Below are 9,679 nucleotides of genomic sequence, written 5' to 3'. Positions count from 1 at the left end.
ACTCTTAGAGGAAAACATAGGCAGAACACTCTATGACATAAATCACAGCAAGATTCTTTTTGACCCACCTCCTACAGAAATGGAAATAAAAACAAAAAGAAACAAATGGGACCTAATGAAAATTAAAAGCTTTTGCACAGCAAGGGAAAACATAAGACAAAAAAACAGCCCTCAGAATGGGAGAAAATATTTGCAAACGAAGCAACTGACAAAGGATTAATCTCCAAAATTTACAAGCAGCTCATACAGCTCAATATCAAAAAACAAGAAACCCAATCCAAAAATGGGCAGAAGACCTCAATAGACCTTTCTCCAAAGAAGATATACAGATTGCCAACAAACACATGAAAGGATGCTCAACATCACTAATCATTAGAGAAATGCAAATCAAAAGTACAATGAGGTATCACCTCACACCAGTCAGAGTGGCCATCATTAAAAAAAATCTACAAACAGGGCTTCCCTGGTGGTGCAGTGGTTAAGAACCCGCCTGCCAATGCAGGGGATATGGGTCCAAGCCCTTGTCCGGGAAGATCCCACATGCTGCTGAGCAACTAAGCCTGAGCTCCACAACTACTGAGCCTGTGCTCTACAGCCTGCAATCCACAACTACTGAGCCCACATGCCACAACTACTGAAGCCCACACAACTAGAGCTCATGCTCCGCAACAAGAGAAGCCAGCATAAGGAGAAGCCTGTGCACTGCAACGAAGAGTAGCCCCCACTCGCCACAAATAGAGAAAGCCCGTGTGCAGCAATGAAGACCCAATACAGCCAAAGATAAATAAATAAATATATTAATTAATTAATTTTTAAAAACCTACAAACAATAAATGCTGGAGAGGGTGTGGAGAAAAGGGAACCCTCTTGCACTGTTGGTGGGAATGTAAATTGATACAGCCACTATGGAGAACAGTATGGAGGTTCCTTAAAAAACTAAAAATAGAACTACCATGTGACCTAGCAACCCCACTACTGGGCATATACCCTGAGAAAAACATAATTCAAAAAGAGTCAAGGACCACAATGTTCATTGCAGCTCTATTTACAATAGCCAGGACATGGAAGTAAGCTAAGTGTCCATCAACAGATGAATGGATAAAGAAGATGTGGCACGAATATACAATGGAATATTGCTCAGCCATAAAAAGAAAAAAAATTGAATTACTTGTAGTGAGGTAGATGAACCTAGAGACTGTCATACAGAGTGAAGTAAGTCAGAAAGAGAAAAATAAATACCTTATGCTAACACATATATATGGAATCTAAAAAAAAAAAAAAAGGTTCTGAAGAACCTAGGGGCAGGACAGGAATAAAGACACAACATAGAGAATGGACTTGAGGACACAGGGAGGGGGAAGGCTAAGCTGGGATGATGTGAGAGAGTGGCATGGACATATACACACTACCAAATGTAAAATAGATAGCTAGTGGGAAGCAGCCACATAGCACAGGAAGATCAGCTCGGTGCTTTGTGACCACTTAGAGGGGTGGGATAGGAAAGGTGGGAGGGAGATGCAAGAGGGAGGAGATATGGAGGTATATGTATATGTACAGCTAATTCACTTTGATATAAAGCAGAAACTAACACACCATCGTAAAGCAATTATACTCCAATAAAGATGTTAAAAAAAAAAAGAGGTATTGGGATTTTGCTGGCTTCATAGAACAAATTAATAAATTTTCATACTTGTCCATGTTTAAAAGTAGCATTGGGGTAATACTGTCTTTGAAACATTGGTAGAGCTTACTCATAAATCTATCTTGGCCTAGTGTCTTTTTTAGGTGTAGATTTTTTACTACTATTCAAATTTCTTCTGTAGTTATTAATCTGTTCAGAGCTTCTACATCTTATGTGTCAGTTTTATTAGCTGATATACAGTATCTTTAGAAATGTTTCCATTTCATCTAGATTTAATTATTTACTGTTATATAGCATTCAATATACATTTACTAATTTGTGGGGTTTTTGTTTTTGTTTTTTACATTTTGCTGAAAACTTTTTATTGACCTTTTGGATAGAAATGAGAACTTATTTGCCAGGAAGGATGATCCCATCATACTTCTGCTGGAACCAGTGCATGGCCTCCTCTTTTCTGATTCTGTGTTTGGCCCTGATTCAGCCTGTCCTGTGCTTCTCACCTGCAATGCTGAAAACTGGCCTACCCAGCACCATGTAGAAGTCCAGCTCGTAGATATCAATTCTTGGGTCATATGTGATCCCCAATCGATGTGTTCTTGGATCGCAAAACCAGTTTCTGATATCTGAGAAGTTACTTTTTCTTAACACATGTTCTCCACACCTTTAGACATTTTTCCAGGATTTCTTCTGCCTTGGCGCCACGGACTGTGCAGTGAACCATCTTTTCATTTCTCCTGATGCCGAAGGATCTGACGGTGTATCTGGCTTTGGAGAACACAGGGGTCTGGCCTGTGAGCTGCACCAGCACCTTGGCTGCTGGGGTCAGTCTGTCTCAACTTTCCCCCACACAGATGGTGAGGTAGAGCTCGCTGATGCAAAGTTCCCTCGTGGGGTTCTCCTCTTCACCTTGATCCTATGCCATGATGTTAGAGGTGCCCAGAAGCAGCCCTTCATCAAGTGGCGATGAAAGAGAGAATGAGAGAAGTGGGCCTTGTGAAGTGGGCTTCTCATGAAGACACAAGAAGTTACGTAGGTGGGAGTACATATTTTGTGAGTGCAAACAACTTGGCCCCAAGGAAAGTTGATTGAGAAGAAAAAAACAAACAACCTAGCCCTGATTTACAGATGGATATGCACAATACTGCAGCGTCAACCGCAAGTGTCTGACTTCAGCCTTACATCTCCACGCCTTGAAAGACAGTAGAGAAAGGAAATTCTCCCGGAAGACAAAGCTTCAAGAAAATATCTCACTGTCCACTTTGCCTCAAGAAGACCTTCTGGTCTAAGGTGAGGACCTTATTGATTCCTGAGCATGATGCTTATTAAACACTCAATATGTCTCAGACACATATCTGTCACTAATTACACTGGATAAACAAGTCAGACAACATCTTCCTTCATGGAGTTTATCTTCTCTTGAGAAGACCAGCAACGCCAAGCTTGTCTGACCACAGCCACCAAGCACTAAATTCACCATTAGCCTTGGAAACCCTGAATCTTTAATAATAGAAAGATACCTCCAGGGCACGTGGTTTCTAGCTGGTTACATGGTATCTCTTCCATCATGGAGGAAGGATAAATCTGTCTTTGCTTAAATAGACTTTCTCTAGAAATGGATTTGTGTTCTTGCCTGTCATGCCACTACTAGGAACACCACCAAACACCTTACTTAATATCATTCACTATGACGGTAAACCATACACTATTACCTTCTACAAAGAAACTCACTTCATAATAAAGTAAACAAATCAGATGACACCCAAAGGAGTCATTGGTCTGCATGTACTCCATCATCCAGAAAGAGCTGCTCTTGAATGGCTATTAAAAAGTCAGCCATTTGACTGACTCTTGAACGGCTATTCAAACAGCCGTTGGCTGTGAACAAGGAAAGTAATGGTGCTCTTTCTCCCAAGCAAAAGTTCATTGGCCAGAGAATGAAGAGGTAGAGCTTGGGAGTCACACCTCTCATATGACACCCAATGAAAGGCTCAACAATTTTTTCCTTCCCATTCTCAAAAGATCTGGGCTCTGCTGATTTAGAAGGAAGGATCGCTCATGTCATAGGAACACAGTAATGATTGTGATGGAACTGGGAGCTGAAACAGTCACTTGTTCATTTTGAGATCTCAGGGAAGGAAGAAAGGAAAGAAGGAGGGAGGAACAGAGGAAGGAGGGGAGGGAGGGGGGAAAAGGGGGAATGGGGGAAGGATGGCACAGATGGAGGGAGAGAGGGAGGAGGAGAGGAGACGCAGCAATCAAGAGGAAATTGCCTTGTTGCTAATGGGTAAAATTTGATGAGAAACAGAATACCCAGTCTCAAGGTAGCTCTCTACAAAATACTTATCAATTTTCTTACTAATTCATAAGTAAAATTACTTATAAATTAACTTTGTAGTGAAGAAACCTGAAAATACCATCTATATTAGTCAGTTAGGGCTGCTATTAAAAATACCATACTGTTCTCCATAGTAGCGGAACCAATTCACATTCCCACAGTATGGAGGTTCCTTAAAAAACTACAAATAGAACTACCATATGACCCAGAAATCCCACTACTGGGCATATACCCTGAGAAAACCAAAATTCAAAAAGAGTCATGTACCAAAATATTCATTGCAGCTCTATTTACAATAGCCCGGAGATGGAAACAACCTAAGTGCCCATCATCGGATGAATGGATAAAGAAGATGTGGCACATATATACAATGGAATATTACTCAGCCATAAAAAGAAACGAAATTGAGCTATTTGTAATGAGGTGGATGGACCTAGAGTCTGTCATACAGAGTGAAGTAAGTCAGAAAGAGAAAGACAAATACCGTATGCTAACACATATATATGGAATTTAAGAAAAAGAAAAAGGTCATGAAGAACCTAGGGGTAAGACAGGAATAAAGACACAGACCTACTGGAGAACAGACTTGAGGATATGGGGAGGGGGAAGGGTGAGCTGTGACAGGGTGAGAGAGAGGCATGGACATATATACACTAACAACGTAAAGTAGATAGCTAGTGGGAAGCAGTCACATGGCACAGGGATATCGGCTCAGTGCTTTGTGACTGCCTGGAGGGGTGGGATAGGGAGGGTGGGAGGGAGGGAGACGCAAGAGGGAAGAGATATGGGAACATATGTATATGTATAACTGATTCACTTTGTTATAAAGCAGAAACTAACACACCATTGTAAAGCAATTATACCCCAATAAAGATGTTTAAAAAAAAATACCATAGATGGGTGGCTTAAACAACAGAAATTTATTTTCTCACAGTTCTGGAAGTCCAAGATCAGGGTGCCAACCTGGTCAGTTTCTGGTGATAGCTGTCCTTCTGGCTTGCAGATAGCCGCCTTCTTGCTGTGCCCTCACATGGCAGAGAGAACAAGCTCTCTGGATGTCTCTTCTTATAAGGGCACTGATCCTAAGCCTCGTCTAAATCTAATTATCTTCCAAAGGCCTGTCTCCAAATAGCATCACACTGGGGATTAGGGCTTCAACATAAAATTTTGGGAGGGACACAATTCAGTCTATAGCATCATCTTAACTAAGTGAAAAAAAGTTGTCATCACCAATAATAGGACCGATCAATATCATTTGCCTCTGAATCTGATGCACTAAGGGGAACAGAACCAAATCTGTGATACTTCTGCCAAAAAAAAAAGAAATAGTAATAACCTGAATCTAACCATGAGGAAAACATAAGACATTCAAATTGAAAAATAACTGTCCAGTACTCCTCAAAAATGACAAAGTCTTGAAAGGTATGGAAAAACTGAAGAACTGTTCCAAATTGATGAAAACTTAAGAGACACAACAGCTAAATATGTGTGATCCTGGATTTGATCCTGGACCAGAAAGGAGACAGCTTTTATAAAGGATATTATTGAGGCAATTAGCAAAATTTTGAAAGGGTCTGTGGATTAGCTGTAGTATTTTATCAATGTTAATTTCCTGAGTTTTGTGGTTGTGTTCCGATTGTGTAACAGAGTAGCTTTATTTTGGGAAAATATACGTACTAAAGTATTCATGTGTAATGGGATATCTGGGTGAAGAAAGAGTATATGGGAGTCTTTTGTACTGTTGTTGCAGCTTTTCTGTAGGTATAAAATTATTTCAAAATGAAAAGTTAAAAACAAGCAAAAAGATGAACTGAAACCAATAGAGAGTAGTAAGCAAACAAGTACAAAGGTGGAATTTGACCAGAGGGCAAATATTGAAATTGGCCTCGTATATTACTAAGGCACACAAATACAGCAGGCAGCAGGGTGGGGATGCTGAATGCCGGGGAGTCCCAGCATAAACTGGGACCCTCAAAAAGGGCTAAAATGCTCACATGTTGGTAGCATCCCCTCCTGATAGCAGAAGCTTATATAAATCCTCTTTCCCAGAGATTAACATTAACCATATATTAATTCACAATCAAGGCAAGTGACACAGAGAGACAAGTCATAATGAGTGAGAGTAAGCTGAAACAATCAATAGATTTAGACTTGAAAAGACTTCAGATATTGGAATTATCAGATCTAGAATATAAAATATGTACAACATGTTTACAAAATAAAAGATGGATTGTAAAGCTAAGCAATCCATCAGACACTATCTGAAATGCTAAGGCAGATTTGGAAAAGAAACAAATCAAACTTTTTTTTTTAAAGACTGGTTATTTTCATTGAGTTAGTCTCAGCGTCTTTTTTTAAAAAACATATTTATTTGGCTGCGCTGGGTCTTAGTTGTGGTACACGGGATCTTCCTTGCAGCATGCGGGCTCAGTTGCAGCATGCAATCTCTTAGTTGCCGCATGCGAGCTCTTAGTTGCCGAGTGTGGGCTCTTAGTTTTGGCATGCAGGATCTAGTTCCCTGACCAGGGATCAAACCCAGGCCCCCTGCATTGGGAGTGCAGAGACTTAACCACTGGACAACCAGGGAAGTCCCCAAATCGAATTTTTTGGAATGAAAAGTGTTATTGTTCAAATTTAAAGATCAATAGTGGAAAAGTTATACAAAGCCTAGGGAAAAATGAAGAGGGAAAGAGTGACCTGGGAGGTAGAGCGAATAACGTTATGGAGGATGCAACTTAGAGAGACAAGGTGATGAAACATATGATAGAGAGAGAGGTTACATATGTAGAATGAGAAATGGGATATACATTTAATCATAGTCCCAGAAACAGAAAATCCTGAGGATGGAGGAGAAGCTATATTTAAAGAGATAATGGCTGTGCATTTTCCAAAATAGATAAAAGGCAAAAATCTACAGAAACAAGGAAGATAGCATACACCAAGCAGGGTAAGCAAAAACAAATCTATACCTATACATATTTTAGTGAAACTGTAGAACACCAAAGGCAAAGAGAACATGTTATTAGCAGCCAGAAAGAGAAGACAGATCCTCTCCAGAGGAATGACAATTATTCAGACAGCTGGTAACAGAAATCAGAAGATATGTGAACTTCCCTGGTGGTCCAGTGGTTAAGACTACACGCTCCCAATGCAAGGGGCCCGGGTTCGATCCCTGGTCAGGGAGCTAGATCCTGCATGCCACAATGAAGTTTCTGCATGCTGCAACAAAGACTAATGTTATTTATTTATTTTAAAATAAATATTTATTTAAAAAAGAAAGAAACCAGAAGATACAGAATAACATCTTTAAAGAGTTGAGGGAAACACATGTCAACGTAGATTTCTGTGTCCTGAAAGCATACTACCTTTCAAGAACTAGGGCAAATGGAACATTTCTCTACAAGGAAAAATTGAAGGAGTATATGGCCAAGAGAACTTCACTAAAAGAACATCTGTATGATTTACTTCAGCAAAAAAGAAAATGTCTTTAAAGAAATGTAAGAAAAGATGGTGAGCATAGAAAGTGATTGACTTTTAGGTAAATCCAAACAAATATTTCCTTATAAAATAATAAGAATAGGGACAAGGATACTACTTCATACCTTTTTCAATTTCATCACTGGAGAAAAGAGATCATGGAGCTGTATTTATTTTCTGTCAACCACCACCTCCCTCACCAGAATGTATGCTCCATGAGAATAGTGTCTCTGTCTGGTTTGTTCACTGCTTATGTCCAGTACCCAGAACAGTGCCTGGCACATAGAAGGACTCAATAAACATGGATCAACTAGATGAATTAATGTGTTGTTTGACTGCAAATTCATCCTCAGTATTCTGGTAACTGTATCCTGTCAATTAAGGTGTCCCACCCGCCTCCCAGCCCAGGAGTCAATCAGAAATTTTTCCCTGAAATTTGAATCTTATGCAGAGTGACACAGATACCATACCTGGCTGCAGCTCCCTCCTCCCAATGATGGGGTCCAGAGGAGACCTGCTGCTGTGACCTTCAGAGCTAATATGATTCCCTCCCCAACAAGACACAGTTTTTCAGGTTTCCTTTGATTCTGTGAGTTACTGCATACCCTCCTAATAAATTCCTTTTTTGCCTAAGTTAGATGGAATGTCTTGCGTATCACCAAGAAGTCCTCAGAGGGTGCAGTGCTTTTGAGGAGAAGTCTGCTGACCATCTGATTTTCTTTCCTTAGTAGGTATTATCCTTGGATTTCTAGAGTTTTACCAGAATGTCCGTGTATAGGTCTTTTTTTTCCCCAAAAAATCCTGCTTAGCATTGGGTGGGTCCTTTCCATCTGAAGATTATAAATATCAATAAATTAATTGTTGGGACTTTCCTGGTGGCGCAATGATTAAGAATCTGCCTGCCAATGCAGGGGACATGGGTTCGAGCCCTGGTCCAGGAAGATCCCACATGCCATGGAGCAACTAAGCCTAGAGCCCACGAGCCACAACTACTGAGTCCGCGTGCCACAACTACTGAAGCCAACACGCCTAGAGTCAGTGCTCCCCCACAAGAGAAGCCATCGCAATGAGAAGCCTGTGCACTGCAATCAAGAGTAGCCCCCACTCGCCACAACTAAAGAAAAGCCTGTGCACAGCAACAAAGACACAGCACAGCCAAAAATAAATTAAATAATGAATTAATTAATTTTAAAAAATAAAATAAAAAAGAAATAATGAAATGAGAGATGATGAAAACTAAAGAGTCCAGTCTTTTTCTAACCTCTGGAAACATTTCTTCTCTTAGTTTATCTTCTTCCATTTTCTTCTTCTATTTTAAACCTTTGGTTGCCATTTTGTGTGGGGATTTCCTTTTCCAGTCTCCTTTTCTACCTTGTTAATACTGTACAATGGAAAGAAAATGTGTTTTCTGTATTTATGTCATAACTTTATGGAATTCTCTTACTATGTCTCTGTACTGCAGCCTGCATATGGATCTTGTAAACATGGAAATCTAGTCATGCCGTTCCTCTGCTTAAAACCCTTCAATGGCTTCCCAGTGTTCACAGAGCAGTGTTCAAAATTCTCCTCCTGGCTGCCAGTGGTGCATGAGATCCACCTATGTCTCTGGCCCGCCTCCCTCTGCTTTCCCACTCTCCACTCACTCAAGACACTTGAGTCCCATTGATCTTCCCCCTGTACCTTCTCACCTTGGCACCTAACCCATACTCTATCTTTTGTCTGGAATGCCTTCTCCTTATCCATTTGGCCAGCCCAGTCACCCATGTTCTTCAATGACTGCCCAGACCTTGAGCTATTCCCTTGTATCTATCACAAAATGTTTCCTTCATGGAATTATAGTTATTTATGCAACTATTTGTTTAATGGCTATTTTTATTAATGACTATGGCAAGGCTAGAGGTTTTATTTTGGGTACAAGATGATTACTGTTGGTAAAAGAATTATAGTAGAGGGCTTCCCTGGTGGTGCAGTGGTTAAGAATCTGCTTGCCAGTGCAGGGGACATGGGTTCAAGCCCTGGTCTGGGAAGATCCCACATGCTGCAGAGCAACTAAGCCCGTGAGCCACAACTACTGAGCCTGCGCTCTAGAGCCCTCGAGCCACAACTACTGAGCCCACGTGCTACAACTACTGAGCCCGCACACCTAGAGCCCATGTTCTGCAACAAGAGAAGCCACCACAATGAGAAGCCCGCACACTGCAACAAAGAGTATCCCCTGCTTGCCG

General features: G+C 40.7%; 1 pseudogene; it reads right to left on the bottom strand.

The window, feature by feature from the left end:
- Positions 1-1,600: 1,600 nt before the first annotated feature.
- Positions 1,601-2,564, bottom strand: LOC111165439 (large ribosomal subunit protein uL5 pseudogene; annotated as a pseudogene).
- Positions 2,565-9,679: the final 7,115 nt, after the last annotated feature.

The sequence above is a fragment of the Delphinapterus leucas genome, chromosome 13 (assembly GCF_059928025.1).
Source record: "Delphinapterus leucas isolate spDelLeu-1000000601 "Yukka" chromosome 13, BTC_Dleu_Yukka2, whole genome shotgun sequence".
NCBI classification, from domain to species: Eukaryota; Metazoa; Chordata; class Mammalia; order Artiodactyla; family Monodontidae; genus Delphinapterus; species Delphinapterus leucas.
The sequence above is the reverse complement of the archived record's forward strand: the minus strand, read 5'-3'. Positions and strand labels throughout refer to the sequence as shown.